We start from the raw sequence: 15,055 nt of genomic DNA, 5'->3' as shown, positions 1-15,055 counted from the left end.
GTGGAGAGTGAAAAAGTTGGCTTAAAGCTCAACATTCAGAAAATGAAGATCATGGCATCCGGTCCCACCACTTCATGGGAAATAGATGGGGAAACAGTGGAAACGGTATCAGACTTTATTTTTCTGGGTTCCAAAATCACTGCAGATGGTGACTGCAGCCATGAAATTAAAAGACGCTTACTCTTTGGAAGAAAAGTTATGACCAACCTAGATAGCATATTCAAAAGCAGAGACATTACTTTGCCAAAAAAGGTTCGTCTAGTCAGGGCTATGGTTTTTCCTGTGGTCATGTATGGATGTGAGAGTTGGACTGTGAAGAAGGCTGAGCACTGAAGAATTGATGCTTTTGAACTGTGGTGCTGGAGAAGACTCTTGAGCGTCCCTTGGACTGCAAGGAGATCCAACCAGTCCATTCTGAAGGAGATCAGCCCTGGGATTTCTTTGGAAGGAATGATGCTGAAGCTGAAACTCCAGTACTTTGGCCACCTCATGTGAAGAGTTGACTCATTGGAAAAGACTCTGATGCTGGGAGGGATTGGGGGCAGGAGGAGAAGGGGATGACAGAGGATGAGATGGCTGGATGGCATCACTGACTCGATGGACATGAGTCTGAGTGAACTCCAGGAGTTGGTGATGGACAGGGAGGCCTGGCATGCTGCGATTCATGGGGTCACAAAGAGTCGGACACGACTGAGTGACAGATCTGATCTGATCTGATCCGATCTATCCTAGCATGTGGGTCTTGACTATATTGTTTCTCTGCCCCTCCTACCCCTCTCATTGTGGTTCCTTCTTTATATTATTAGATGTGAAAAATCTTTCCTGCTAGTCTTGTCATCCTCATTGATAGTTGCTCTGTAAATAGCTGTATTTTTGGTGGCCCCATGGGACAGGTTGAGCCTAGCGTCCTCTACTCTGCTATCTTGCCCACTCCCCAGAGTAAGATCTTGTTCATAACCAAGAATACAGAAATTATTACTAGGAGTGGAAATAAGTGGAATATGACATGAAAGTGAAAGTGAAGTCGCTCAGTCATGTCCGACTATTTGTGACCCCGTGGACTGTAGCCTACCAGGCTTCTCCGTCCATGGGATTCTCCAGGCAAGAATACTGGGGTGGGTCCAGGCAAGAATACTGGGGTGGGTTGCCATTTCCTTTCTCCAGGGGATCTTCCCGACCCAGGGATCGAACCTGGGTCTCCCACATTGGAGGCAGATGCTTTAACCTCTGAGCCACCAGGGAAGATGACTTAGTAGGGAGTAAAAGCAGTGAGATTATTTTTAAGATTCTTGAAAAAATAATCCGGAAATTCATTATATGCATTAATGATATAGTTATTTAAACTAAATTAAATTTTACCTGTAGTCAATTATGTTAAAGTATCCTTTGAAATCAAATCTTCAAAAATCCAGTGTCTCTTGCCTTAGAAAAATAGGATAGGTAAAAGAAATCAAGGACTGTGAGGTTGGGTGGCTTTTTTGTAACAGTACTGGACAGGTCAGAGAGGTAGAATGACAATTTTAATGCCTAGATTCTCAGCTCAAGGCATTGATGTTCTATGACTTTTCCAAAGATTCACTACCCTGTGAAGCCATAGGGCTGAGTTAATCAGGACCCAAATGTATACTTTGATCCAATTAGTTACTAAATTACTGTATCAGCTGACTTTTTGGCCCATGATATCACTTATAAAAAGGTCTAGAAACTGAGAATTGGGATGGAAATATCTATGATGATGTGAGTTCAGTTCAGTTTAGTCATTCAGTCATGTCTGACTCTGCGACCCCATGGACTGCAGCACACCAGGCTTCCTTGTCCATCACCAACTCCTCAAACCTACTAAAACTCACATCCATTGCATTGTGATGCCATCCAACCATCTCATCCTCTGTCATCCCCTTCTTCTCCTGCCTTCAATCTTTCCCAGCATCAGGGTCTTTTCCAATGAGTTGGTTTTTCCCATCAGGTGGCCAAAGTATTGGAGTTTCAGCTTCAGCATCCGTTCTTCCAATGAATATTCAGGACCGATCTCCTTTAGGATGGACTGGTTGGCTCTCCTTGAAGTCCAAGGAACTCTCAAGAGTCTTCTCCACCACCACAGTTCAAAAGCATCAATTCTTTGGCACTCAGCTTTCTTTATAGTCCAACTCTCACATCCATACACGATTACTGGAAAAACCATAGCCTTGACTAGCTTTGACTTTTTTGGCAAAGTAATGTCTCTGCTTTTTAATATGCTATCTAGGTTGGTCATAACTTTTCTTCCAAGGAGTAAGCGTCTTTTAATTTCATGGCTGCAGTCACCATCTGCAGTGATTTTGGGGCCCCCCAAAATAAACTCTGTCACTGTTTCCATCATTTCCCCATCTATTTCCCATGAAGTAATGGGACCAGATGCCATGATCTTAGTTTTCTGAATGTTGAGTTTTAAGTCAACTTTTTCGCTCTCCTCTTTCACTTTCATTGAGAGGTTCTTTAGTACTTTTTCGCTTTCTGCCATAAGGGTGCTGTCATCTGCATATCTGAGGTTATTGGTATTTCTCCCATCAATCTTGATTCCAGCTTGTATTTCATCTAGCCTGGCATTACTCATGATGTACTCTGCATATAAGTTAAATAAGCAGGATGACACTATACAGCCTTGATGTACTCATTTCCCGATTTGGATCCAGTCTGTTGTTCTATGTTCGGTTCTAACTATTGCTTCTTGACCTGCATAAGAAGCAGGTGAGATTTCTCCTTGTGAGATTTCAAGGAGGCAGGTAAGGTAGTCTGGTATTCCTATCTCTTGAAAAATTTTCCACAGTTTGTTGTGATCCACACGGTCAAAGGCTTTGGTATAGTCAATAAAGCAGAAGTAGATGTTTTTCTGGAACTCTCTTGCTTTTTTGATGATCCAATAGATGTTTGCAATTTGATCTCTGGTTCTTCTGCCTTTTCTAAATCCAGCTTAAATGTCTGGAAGTTCATGGTTCATGTATTGTTGAAGCCTGACTTGGAGAATTTTGAGCATTACTGTGCTAGCGTGTGAGATGAGTGCAACTGCTCAAAAGTTTGAGTATACTTTGGCATTGCCTTTGTTTGGGATTGGAATGAAAACTGACCTTTTCCAGTCCTGTGACCACTGCTGAGTTTTCCAGATTTGTGGGCATACTGAGTGCCGATGATATGAAGTACTTTACAAATCTTAAATTGCTGTCTCTGTTAAGTCAGTCATGCCAACCAATGCAAGCCTTCCTGAAAGTTATCCTCTTTGAGCCCAAAGATGTCATAAGTTTTTAATCTCTGGGAGATTGTTTACTAAGGTAACTTTCCTCATTTTCACTCAGAATTATTTTATTTTATTTATTTTTTAATTTTTATTTTTTTGAGAATTATTTTAATTGTTTGCCTGGTCAGTTTTCAAATACAAATTGAAACCTGTACTTAATGATGGCCCATATTTAAAGAAGGAGAGATGCCAGAAACTTGATACTAATGGAGAAGTTCAAAGACTTCAGGAGACTAAGGTGATGGGGTGAATTTATCTAACATGATCTAATGTGGCTCAGAATATATTTTACCAAGACGTTGAAAAAAATAAATTTGTGAGTAAAAAATGCTATTACTTTGGAAAGGGTCTTTAGAGGTTTCTCCCTGTAGGCTGGGCACATAGCAAGATGTTGGAGGTGAAACTTATTCCTTGATAGTTGAATTCTGGGGAGGACAAGGAGTCTCACTTTTCCGTTACTGAAAACATGGGGAACAAAGTTAGTGTTGTGTCAGAATGGCATGCCTGCATCCCGTGTTAGGTAGAAAGGAAGTATATCAGGATGCTGCTTGATTTGAACTGAGGCCTGATGAATCAGTTTTTAGAGAATGTACATCCCTCTTCCTCATCATCAAACGAATCAACCCATTGAACAAGTATCTACAAGTGAAGGGAGTTTAAAGTACCTTTGAGGAAAAACAAACACATAGTGAGACTCTTCATTCTAGGATTCTCTAAATTATCCTCTTTCCACTTGCCATCACGACTGTGTCACATTTATGATTAGTTGACAGTGTCTGTGAGTGCAAACTAATTTCTAGCAGTTCACAGTGCTACTGCAGACTGCCAGGCGGTGTAGGCCCTTATGGAAAGTTAGCTGATAAATAGAATTTTGACCCAAGCAATAGTGCATCCCTGTGGAAGAGCAGAGGTTAGTGTCACAATCAAATACTTAAAAGATGTGGGCAGTTGATTTCTACTCCATCTGCATTTATCTTTACAATATGGCTGGTGCTAAAGATAGATGAGTTCCAGAAAATGCCAGGTGGTTACTTCAATCACAGCTGCTGTTTCAAATGTGGTCTCCTTAGTGGAGCAAATCAATGTACCCTGACACCTGGTATGTAATTAGTTATCTGAAAAATTGTTTTTCTTATTTCTTTTATTCCACTGAGTAGAAGATAGCAGGACTTTGAAAAATTATCATTGCATCTTCAAAATTTGACTCAGGATTCCATCAACATATAGTTTTACTATATTGATTACATTATGTTGGTTGGAACTGGAAAGAGGTTACCTTAATTGGGGTAGTATAACAAGTGCCTGTTATTAATTAATTCATTCAAAATAGCTGTTGAGGGTCAATTCTGTGTCAGTCATCTTTCTAAATACTAAAAATGAAAGAAAGAATAAGTTCCTGTCCTTTTGAGCTAACATGAAGAGGAGAGACTGATGATAAACAAATTAGCATGTAAATACATCATATATCAAATTCTGGTGTATGCTATACAGAGACAAAAGCTCCCTGAGGAGGTCAGAGGATGGGACACTGTAACAGTGTTGGATGTTAGTTTGAACTATACCAATGGAAGCCTGATGGAAGAGAGGATGTACATCATAAAAATATCTGTGGGGAAATTTTTTCAAGTATAAGGAAGAAGAAATGTAAGGACTAGAAAAGCAGTGGCCTGAATTTCAAGGTGGTAAGAGTAGCTGATACATAGTGAATGAGGTGGTACTAGAAATACAGGCAGCAGATCATTTTGGGCATCACAGGCCATCTTTTAAGTGAGTTGGGAAACAGATCATTTTATGAAGTGTGACATGATCCAAGTTATGTTTTAAAAGGACCACTGTGGCTGAAGGATAATGAATACACTAGGTGGAAAATAGAATGAAGTTAGGAGGCTAAAAGTGCAATGATTAAGATGAGAGGTGACTGTATCTTAAAACAGGTTGGTAGTAGTGGGAGACAGTGAGAGATAATCACACTCTAGATACATTTTTAGAGTAAAGCCAGATAATTCTCTTGATGGTTTGAATTTGTGAAATAAAAGAAAGACAATAATTAAAGATTTTGACCTGAGATTAGCCACATCAGGAAATAGCTACCACTCTTTGGGCTGGAGGAACCTCTAAAGAGAGTGGGCATTTCCAGAGTCAAAAATTATGATTTATAGGAAAATTGTTGAGAGAGAAAATCTGATGGGTTCTTATCACGAGGTGAATTTGTTTTCCTTTTTCTCTTTTTCCTCACTTTGAGAAGAAGGATGTAACTGATGGTAATCATTTTACATTATATTTAAATCAAATCATCATGCTGTATACTTAAATCTATACAGTGGTATGTGTCAATTATTTCTCAATAAAACTGGGAAAAAAAATTGGAGCCATCATGGATATAGAGCCAAGATGGGAGCTTCCCAGTGCATGAAGGAGCTCCAACTGGAGCTGACAATGAAGTAGTAGCACTTGTTGCTTTTTTTTTAATTTATTTTTTAAATTATTATTTTATTTTCCTGTCCGCTTTTATTTTACTTCTGCCCTCCAGGCTTCTGCCAGTGCCATCCACTAGCTGAAAGGGTCTGGAAGCCAAAAAGGAAGCAAACAGGAGAAGGCAGAAATTGAACCTGAAAGCAAACAAGCAGGGGAACAAGATGATGACCAAGAGGCAGTTGGATGTGCTAGGCTGAACCTCAGGGTGCAATGGTCTGCATGCTTGTGCCCCCCATTTCATATGCTAAAACCATAACCTCCGGTGGGATGGCATTAGGAGGGAGGACCTCTGGGAGGTACTTAGAGCAAGAGGGTAGAACCCTTATGGTTGGGATTATAAAAACTCTTATGATTGGCTCTTATGAAAGGGACTCCAGGGGTCATCTAGCCCCTCCCACCATATGATGACACAGTGAGAAGTCAGCGATCTACAACCTGATTGAGGGCCTTCTCCAGAACCCTGCCATGCTGACATCCTGATCTCAGATTTTCTAGCCTCCAGAACTGTGAGAAATAAAATTCTGTCATTTGTAACCCACCCAATCTCTGGAATTTTGCTAAAGCAGCTGGAATAGACCGAGATGACATATAAATTTGAATTTTTAAACTAAAAGCGATTTTTAAAGCTATAGAATTCAATTAGATACCTTAGGGGGTGAGTAGAAAAAAATGAAGAGAAAAGATCCGAGAACGGAAACCTTGGCCCTCCAATGTTAAAAGAATGTGGGTGAACGAGCAAAGGACACAGAGTGCCCAGTGAAATGGGAGAAGATCTGAGAGACTATGTCCTAGAAGTTATATGTAGAATTTATTTAGAGAAGACAATGATTGGCCATATCAAATGCTGCTCACAGGTCAAGTAAGATAAGACCTGAGAACTGAGTCACAGTTTCAGTCATATTTGTCACTGGTAATTTTAATAACAGCGCCAGGACTAGGGTAAGCCAAGTGAGGTATTTGTGTTGGTTGCCAAAAATCTCAGTATTTTAATGCAATTAAGTGATATCTTAATACACAATGTTAAAAAAATAAAAATTAATGCAAAATCCAAAGGGAATGCAATATTCAAAGTTTAGAAAATGAAAGAATTGTAACAGTGCCATGCTAAGCCATATTAGAGACTGAGGCAAAAGGAAATATCAATAATACTGAGCCTGTCTTTTAAACATTTGATTATTTCATTGTGACCTTTGACATTAATTTTGACTTTGAAATATTCCCTGAAAATTATTTATCTTCATAGATGAATTTTTATTGCCTCTTGCATTTTGTACCCAACACAAGGTACAAATTTTATTGCCTCATTTATCTCACTGTAGCACTGTTCCTGCTTAACAGAAGTATTCTCATTTGAGAGATAAGGGTGAAAGCTTAATTGGAGACTACGGAGGGAAGTGTTGGTGGACTGAGGAGAGAGAAGAGTGAATGGATCAGGAAAGGACTGGATGATTTCTGCTCCAGCCTGGATCTAAGAAAGAAGAGACACGGAACAGATTTGGTGCCTACCCACATATGACTTGTCACTTTCATGTAACTTGATGGAGAAATACATGTTTGTTTTTCCAGGGTTCTGTGATGTGGAAGTTGTTACCACAATGAAGGTGATCTATAAAAGTTCTCTTCCGTTGGGAGTAGAACTTTGAGATATCTTACTAAGTAAAGAATCTTAATTAGCAGAGGCACTGTTTTAAGGCAAAGGGAGTATAGTGCTTATATTTTATGGGTCATTGTGTTTTGAATATTTTAGTTAGTTGAACTAGTTTTCAATTTCTTCTGGTCATTTTATTTTCCTATTCTAATTTAAGGGAGTTAGTTATGGTAAAATTTACAGTTTATTTCACTGATTATAGAATATCCACATAAAGCAGTGAAAAACTATAGAGAGGATAATGATAATCTAGATGAAGTAACTCATGAGGTTTTGGGAGGAGGAGATCCTTTTGTGACTCCGCCAGAAAAATTTAATTGTATCATTAAAATTTTTGCTTTGAAATGGTAAATATGATAAGTTTGTAAATAGATCCTGGGTAGTGCAAGCTGTGAACTCTAATACATTTGAAAGGCATCAGAAAATGAGTAGGAGGCTCACTTTGCTTACTTTATACAGAACTGGGTGGGACATAAAGTCCTTTTGACTGATCCCTAAAATCAGTGAGGTGGCCTGTGTCATAAGCTCATACAAGTGGGTTCTCTACTTTGGCTTTGAAATCTTTAGGGGAGGGACATAGACGCATGGACAGTTAAAGAGTTTTAAGTCTCAGTGTTAAATACTAATTCTGGTGGATACTGTGACATCCCACGAGTGCATGCTAAGTTGCTTCAGTCGTGTCCAACTCTTTGCTACCTCATGGACTGTAGCCTTTCAGGCTCCTCTGTCCATGGGATTCTCCAGCCAACAATACTGGAGTGAGTTTCCTTGCCCTTCTCCAGGAGATCTTCCTGACCCAGGGATTTAACCCATGCCCCTTATGTCTCCTGCATTGCATTGGTAGGTGGGTTCTTTACCACTACTGCCACCTGAGATACCTTCTCATTAAACTGTACCATGGTGAGGCTTGGACATACTCTTCCCTTGTTCTGAGTCTTGAATTCCAATTTTCTCTCAGTTGTTTTAGTGACTGATGTACTTTCCAATCAGATATTGTTGATTTGTTACACAAGTTGATTTCTCTTGGCATATAACCAAAAATCCAGACTGGTACACCCAGATTCTGAAGGAAAGGTAATAAACCATTTCAGCAAAGATTAAAAAACTTCAAGCCAGAAGTAAAGCAAGTCTAGAACAAGATAAAAGGATATTGTAGTATAACTCCAGATGTCAGTTTGTAAACCCTGTGACGTGCATTCCCATTTGTAGCTACCCAGCCCAAATAAAGTCACAGTAGGTAAGGACATACTAAGGATGTCTTTGACAGGACTGTTAATCACAAAACTGGAAAAACAGTAAACTACCCAAGTAGGCGAACAGTCAAACAATCCTACGTCCATACCAGGAAGTAATATGCAGACACAATAAATAGTGAATTAGGTTGATCTAAGGAGAAGGCAATGGCAACCCACTCCAGTACTCTTGCCTGGAAAATCCCATGGGTGGAGGAACCTGGTGGGCTGCAGTCCATGGGGTTGCTGAGAGTTGGGCACGACTTCACTTTCACTGTTCACTGTCATGCATTGGAGAAGGAAATGGCAACCCACTCCAGTGTTCTTGCCTGGAGAATCCCAGGGACGGGGGAGCCTGGTGGGCTGCCGTCTATGGGGTCACACAGAGTCGGACAGGACTGAAGCGACTTAGCAGCAGCAGCAGCAAGTAATCTTAGAAAATTCCATAAGTACTTTTGTAGAGATTAGAAAAGTATATGTAAAGTATTGCCTTTTTAAACCACATCAGTGTTCAAGGAAGAAAACAGAAAGAGAACACAAACTGAAATCACATTTTGGGAAATTGGCTTTTGCCCATCACCCACCAACAGAAATAGGCTTCCCTTGTGGCTCAGCTGGTAAAACATCTGCCTGCAATGTAGGAGACCTGGGTTTGATCCCTGGGTTGGGAAGATCCCCTGGAGAAGGGAAAGGCTACCCACTCCAGTATTCTGACCTGGAGAATTCCGTGGACTGTATAGTCCATGGGGTTGCAAAAGCTGGACATGACTGAGCGACTTTCATTTTCTTTCACCAACAGAAATAAGCATTAAATAGACCCAGAACACATACCCCATGCAAACACACACTTGTACTTCATCTTAATATGAGCAATACAGTTTTATTTTTCTATTCTTCCTATTTATCCTATTTCATATTTTAAATTGAGTATCATAACCAAATGATTGATTTCATGACCCACTCACTGATTTATTAATGTCCATGATTCAAAAATAATCATTTTTCACAGGTACACCTGTTACTTCTCTGTCTTCACTTTCTTAATTTCTTCATGTGATGTTAACAATTGATCCCTCCTGTAGTATCCTGTGATAAAGCAGTTTTGCAACTTTAATAATCAATGTGTATATTTATTTGTGGTGAGATGGCACCAGGTAATAGTCCTATAAGCTCAGACCACAGGGAACAAATCACTATGACTTGGGGAATGATTAGAACATAGTTGCTTACTCACAGCAGGGCAAATCTGTGAGTGATAACCCATTTTTATTTTGCAGTTGTCAAAGTTCTTTCACATAACTCTCCACTTCTAATGAACTGGCGAGATAGAGACAACAAGAATATATTTACAGAAGGGTCCATAAGAACATCCTGAGAAGAACTCAAGATAGAAAAAGAGAATCAAGACCATTACATACAAGGTTAGTTCAAAGATGTCTAATTTAAAATAATATACAGCTAAAAGTCTGCATACAAGGGAATATTGTGTGTGTGTGTGTGTGTGTGTTAGTCACTCAGTTGTGTCCCACTCTTTGAAACCCCATGGACTGCAGCATACTAGGCTTCCTTATCCTTCACTATCTCCCAGAGTTTGCTCAAACTCATGTCCATTGAGTCCGTGATGCCATCCAACCATCTCATCCTCTGTCGTCCCCTCCTCCTCCTGCCCTCAGTCTTTCCCAGCATCAGGGTCTTTTCCAACAAGTCGGCTTTTCATCTCAGGTGGCCAAAGTATTGGAGCTTCGGCTTTAGCATCAGTCCTTCCAATGAATATTCAGAGTTGATTTCTTTTAGGATTGGCTGGTATGATCTCCTTGCTGTCCAAATGACATGCTTAGAAATCAGAATCTAAATTATGATCCTAGCTATGTGAGCAAAATATATTTGCATAAAGAGATCTTAAGACTTGCCCCTAGGTAAGTCTATGGAAAGCCCCAAATGACTTCCTTTTTATAAATTCATGGTTCAAACTGAAATATTAAGTCATATTTTATCCCATTTTAGGATGGCATCTATTTGGTGTAGTGATAATTCTGATTTTGGGCATTCAAAATGGTTGGGATTTATGGTGCCCTAATGTCAAGGGCATACTAAATAATTATCCTTTGTGTAAACACATTGAAAATGAACCTGAGAGATTTACAACTATTATTTACTAACTCAGAGTATATTTGTTTATTAAAATTTCTATCCTCATAACATCTTAAGAAGATATATGTTTTGCTTTTGTGTGAGAATGGAATAGAAAGTATAAATCTGTAGTTGTGATAGTTAGGGGTGAAAGCAGGGGTAAGGTCCCAAGTGCCTAGAGTCCTTTAGAAAATGACCCAGGTTCCATGAAGGCCCCTGAATCTGCGCACCATGAATACATTTTGCTCCCTTCTCATTCCTACGTCTTAGGAATCTTAGTATATAATATAAGATTTTAAGGTTCAATCTTAATTTTATAATCATTTTTCATGAAAGCCAAAAATAGTAATTAAGATGGATTATTGCCTATGCTTATTGATTCTTAGACTCTTGAAACTGGTCTTCTTATTTAGGATCTCCTTTATATATATTTCCCATATACTTCATCTAAATCCAGAAATATTGGACAACTTTTCATTCTGTGTCCATGCCACTCTAGAACTCTGAACTTGATTTGCCCTTGTGGCTTCTGGTTCTAAGTTGTGGCTCCTCAGAGAACCTGACTATAAGTGACTCACTAAACCTTGTTACTTATTGGAAAAACTCAACCCCTCCTACTCATATATCCAATCCTGATGCCCCCAAAACTCAACACTGGCACTGTCTGAATTGTTTTTATTAATTAAAAAGTTAAAAGAATATTTAAAGCCTTTGTTGATTAGTGTTTAAGTGATTTATGCTTTGTTCTTTTTCTATTTAGCACTAATGAAAGCGATATGGAGACTTAAATTATTTTGATTGGTTCCAAATGATCCTCCAAACATGGGCCAAGTTCATGGTCATGTTTTGTTGTTGTTGTTGTTGTTGTTGTTTGTTTATTTTTACAAATAGATGTGGTCAGTTTCTCGTGTCTGACTCTTTGTGTCCCCATGGACTGTAGCCCACCAGGCTCCTCTGCCTATGGAATTTTCCAGGCAAGAATATTGGGGTGGGGTGCCATTTCTTACTCCAGGGGATCTTCCCAATCCAGGGGTTGAACCTGCATCTCTTGCATCTCCTGCATTGGCTGGTGGATTCTTCACCACTAGCAACCCCCCGGGAGCCGCAGATGGCTTACATTACACGAATAAGGATATGACTTTACTCAGAAAATTCTTTAAAAAGAAATATGTTAATCATTCAATCAACTTATAAGAATGAATTCTTATCACTTATATGTTAAGGAGCCCTATTTATTTTTGCCTATGAAATAACATATTTAAAAATAGCTCATAAAGGAGCATGGTCATGCTAGAGTTAGCAAAAGCCCCAGAATTCGTCATGCTTTGCTCTTCCTCCTGCATGTGAACTGCCCTTTTCTGCACCCTCATTGCCTATCCTTTCACACTTTATTATCTTTATAAAAAGGAAGGAGACAACATACAAAATTAATTTAAGTAAAGGTCTGCATTACAACTGAAAGCCATTAACTGGCAGCCGTTTACCAAAGCACAGGCAAAAATCAATTTTAATTAGTATTTTTGGCTTTAATGAAAAGTGAATACAAAATTGGCATTTTAGCTAATACTGTTGAGATTTATATTGAGGTGATACTAATTAATTTTCTGTTGAATTGCTGTGAGCCTTGAATATCTGCAATAAGATCATATATTTGCTGATCCCAAGGCTACATCAGCACTTCAGAGTTTCGTAACAACAGGCTTCCTGGTGGTTTACAGACATATTTCACGCTACTCCTCCTAAGTTGCAGGCTATTATTATTTTTTCCATAAAAGACTGTTATAGGCAATCAAATTTCATATCATTTTATAAATTGGGGACTTTTAATGTTAATGTATCTTGAATGTTAGCCAAAGAACCTGTTACTCCAAATACAGCTTTCTTTTGTTGTTACCAGTGGTATAGAAAGGACATGATATACTTTAAGTAGCGAACACTTAATGAATGATTTCTCTTTATTTCCTTACGTTTTCTCTTCTTTTTATTATATTGGTAATAAATTGCCTACTAAACTTAGTAATACATGTTTTAGATCCAATTGAAAGCAGGAAATAAAGAATTAAGCTTTACAACCACTCTTGTCATATGATTTGAGTTTCAAGTGCTCTTCAGCTTGCTTTAACTGTGATAATTTCTTCCTCTCCCTACATTTATTTAAAGAAAAGACTGATGACTGCAGGCTTAAAATACATATATATATATATAAAACTTTTGCCTTATAGGCTAAAAATCTGCATGCTTGCATTAATTTTATTTGACCTGTGGTTAGAAAGTCATTTTATTTCTTTGTTGTTGTTTTTGGCTGTCATAGAGATATAGGAGGCATAATCTTGACTCAACTGCAAGGGTGGCCTATGGAGAGAGAGGGATGGTGTTGGAATCCTGACTCGATCAGTCATTGGCTTTGGGGCCTTGGGTAAATTCTGTAACCTCTCTAAGCCTCACTTTTCTCACCTGTACAATGGAAATAACTATGTCCGTGTCAAAACAGATTTTGAGTATTTAAAACATATAAATACATTAATGTAAAGCACTTAGCCAATATCAGTTGTTATTTTGGAAATGAAATCCTATTTGTTAACATTATCTTATTATGTACTGAAATATGTATAAACTTGGGTTATATTTTAAGATCCAAGTTCAAGTCATACAAATGTATTTTTATAATCATAAAAATCTGAATGTAATTTAAGAATAAATTATTAACCAAAAATTCAAAATGAGGGCTTCCCTGGTGGCTCCGTGAAAAAGAATCTGCCTGCTAATGCTGAAGACGTGGGTTCAATCCCTGATCTGGGAAGATCCCACAAGCCGTGGAGCCACTAGGCCTTTGTGCCACAACTGTTAAGCCTGTGCTCTAGGGCCCGGGAGCCACTACTGAAACCCATGCGCCCTAGAGCTCGTGCTCTGCATCAAGAGAAGCCACTGAAATGAGAAGCCCATGCACTGCAGCTAGAGAGTAGACCCTGCTTGGTGCAACTAGAGAAGAACCTGTGCAGCAATGAAGACCCAGCACAGCCAAAAATAAGTAAATAAATAAAAATTTAAAAATTCAAAATGGCAGAAAATATAAATTAGTAGCTATACATTCTCATTGCTGTTCAGTCACTAAGTTGTGTCCAAGTCTTTGTGACCCCATGAACTGCAGCACACTAGACTTCCCTGTCCTTCAGTGTCTCTTGGAGTTTGCTGAAACTCATGTCCATTGAGTCAGTGATGCCATCCAACCATCTCATCCTCTGTTACCCCCTTCTCCTCTTACCCTCAATCATTCTCAGCATCAGGATTTTTTCCAATGAGTTGGCTCTTTTCATCAAGTGGCCAAAGTATTGGAGCTTCAGCTTCAGCATCAATCTTCCAATGAATATTCAGGGTTGATTTCCTTTAGGATTGACCAGTTTGATCTCTTTGCTATCCAAGGGACTCTCAAGAGTCTGCTTCAGCACCACAGTTTGAAAACATCAATTCTTTGTCACTCAGCCTTCCTTATGGTCCAACTCTTACATCATTGCATGACTACTAGAAAAACCATAGCTTTGACTATATGGACCTTTGTTGGCAAAAATTCTTAGAATTTTAGAATAGACTCAATAGAATACATTCAAATAACTGAGTCATCTAGTCCAGGCTTTTTTCTTTAAAAAATTAGTAAGCTAGGCCTCACAGAAGTTAAATGACTTGGTTTATGATTCATTACTGAGTATCAGAGGAATGGCTCAGTTAAGTCTACTTTAGTGGCAAATTTTATGATCTTACACGTGTATTTTTACATGTCAAAGGGAGGCAATGTAAAATCTACTCACTACAGATTAGCAATAACTTTGTGAGAGAAAGCTACCTTATGTGGTTTAGATTTGGACAATGTAGTGTGGGAAGTTGAACATTAAAAAAGGAAGTCTTAGACTTTAGAGAAGTAGAAAAATATTGCTTCTTTTCATTCTTGCCCGAAATGTTAGACAGACTATCACGGAAGCCAATAGACAGTGTGCGATAGGTTTGAAGGGCAAGTATACACTTAAAATCCCATCTAAAGGTTTTAAAGCATCCACAAACATCCCTGTTGAAAAGCATCTGGAAATATTTTCTATTTCAAAGATTTCAGTTTTCATTCAGGAAGTAATATTTACTTTTTTTCCCAAAAAGAATTTTCATAGCATGGCATACATACGAATACACATTTGTTAATCAGGTCTTGGTTGAATGGCTCTATTCTATCTACCTTCCTGTGAAAACACTCTTACCTGACTTGACTGATATGGCCTCATGTTTGGGACCAGAGGATCTGTAGGAGGTATTATA

At 38.7% G+C, this 15,055-nt stretch overlaps 1 long non-coding RNA gene across 1 annotated transcript in view; it reads left to right on the top strand.

The window, feature by feature from the left end:
* LOC102403347 overlaps positions 1-10,067 on the top strand; it is a 177,857-nt gene extending 167,790 nt beyond the window's left edge. The window contains exon 4 of the long non-coding RNA XR_006549902.2: positions 9,904-10,067. This is a non-coding gene — a long non-coding RNA (uncharacterized LOC102403347). The remainder of the gene's footprint in view (positions 1-9,903) is intronic.
* The last annotated feature ends 4,988 nt before the right edge of the window (positions 10,068-15,055 follow it).

This window comes from Bubalus bubalis, chromosome 1, assembly GCF_019923935.1.
Source record: "Bubalus bubalis isolate 160015118507 breed Murrah chromosome 1, NDDB_SH_1, whole genome shotgun sequence".
Taxonomy (NCBI): domain Eukaryota; kingdom Metazoa; phylum Chordata; class Mammalia; order Artiodactyla; family Bovidae; genus Bubalus; species Bubalus bubalis.
The sequence above is the reverse complement of the archived record's forward strand: the minus strand, read 5'-3'. Positions and strand labels throughout refer to the sequence as shown.